Raw genomic sequence first — 909 nt, 5'->3', positions numbered from 1 at the left:
AAGTTTAGCAACTCAAATTCTTCTTTTTTTTTTTTTTTCCAGTAGAGTTTGCCTCCTTATAACGAAAATTTCATTTGGCCATTTAACATTATCTTACTCATCTGATTAAAAAGAAGGTTGTTGGGCGTGGTGGTACATGCCTTTAATCCCAGCACTTGGGAGGCAGATCTTTGTAAACTCTAGGCCAACCTGATCTACATAGGGAGTTCCAGTTCAGCTGGGGCTACAGGGAGACCCTGTCTCAAAAGACCTAAAAACCAAACCAAACCAAAACAAAAACCAGTGACGGTTTCTTGAGGAAATCTCAATTAATGGTCAGTTTCATATTATACCAAGTCTACCCCATGTGAATTTAAGACTCACAGCCACTTGGAATAGAGTGTGGTAAAGTTTTCTGAGATTTCATCTGCTGTCTTTACTCTGAACTTCCTGGAAACTGACTGCCCTGTGATATTCTATTATTTAATGTTTCATGGACGTAGGCCTTGTCTCTTCAAGTGTAAGCGTCTCAAAGGCAAAGATTTTAAGTCTTATTCTCTGACTTCATACAGTTCCAGCAAATAGGGTAAATCCATAGACTTTTGGATAATGGATCTCAAGAAAATGATCAGTTTGGGAGGTTTATCGAGGGAAGCAAAGCAAAAGGATGGGGTGGCAGGGGGTGTGCATGAACACCTGTTTCAGAGAAATAAAACCTGCTAATACTTCAAAGCCTTGGTGGCGAGATCTTTGCTGTCCTTTGAACCAGGCGGGTGAGGACTTCAGCGAGGCGGCCATTGGCTGAGCAGCGCTCCCGGGCGTGCGTGCACCCCGTCAAGGCCCAGGCGGTGCGACGCGCTCTAGCCAGCAGGGGGCGCCCCTCCGCGCCCTGTGCTCCCAGCGCCGCCGCCGCCCGCGCTCCCGCGCTTC

The sequence above is a fragment of the Nannospalax galili genome, unplaced genomic scaffold (genome assembly GCF_000622305.1).
Source record: "Nannospalax galili isolate Female #2095 unplaced genomic scaffold, S.galili_v1.0 scaffold618, whole genome shotgun sequence".
Taxonomy (NCBI): Eukaryota; Metazoa; Chordata; class Mammalia; order Rodentia; family Spalacidae; genus Nannospalax; species Nannospalax galili.
The sequence above is the reverse complement of the archived record's forward strand: the minus strand, read 5'-3'. Positions refer to the sequence as shown.